Source organism: Limulus polyphemus, unplaced genomic scaffold, assembly GCF_000517525.1.
Source record: "Limulus polyphemus unplaced genomic scaffold, Limulus_polyphemus-2.1.2 Scaffold40, whole genome shotgun sequence".
In the NCBI taxonomy this organism is placed as follows: domain Eukaryota; kingdom Metazoa; phylum Arthropoda; class Merostomata; order Xiphosura; family Limulidae; genus Limulus; species Limulus polyphemus.
Window position 1 is genome coordinate 464,692 of NW_013665650.1, and position 200 is coordinate 464,891.

Sequence of the window (200 nt, forward strand, 5' to 3'; positions counted from 1 at the left end):
ATGTAGTAGCGTTTACAATTGTTTAATAAATTTCATTTGATAATTATTAAAGATAAGACAGACAGTTCTGTAAAATGTACCCGTCGTCCTTTCATTAATGCGAAGAACTACCCTCGCCAATAGAGCATAATAAATCATAATAATTAAATCATAATATTTGGCTGTTTACCAATGTCTAAAGTAAATAATAATAATTCAAT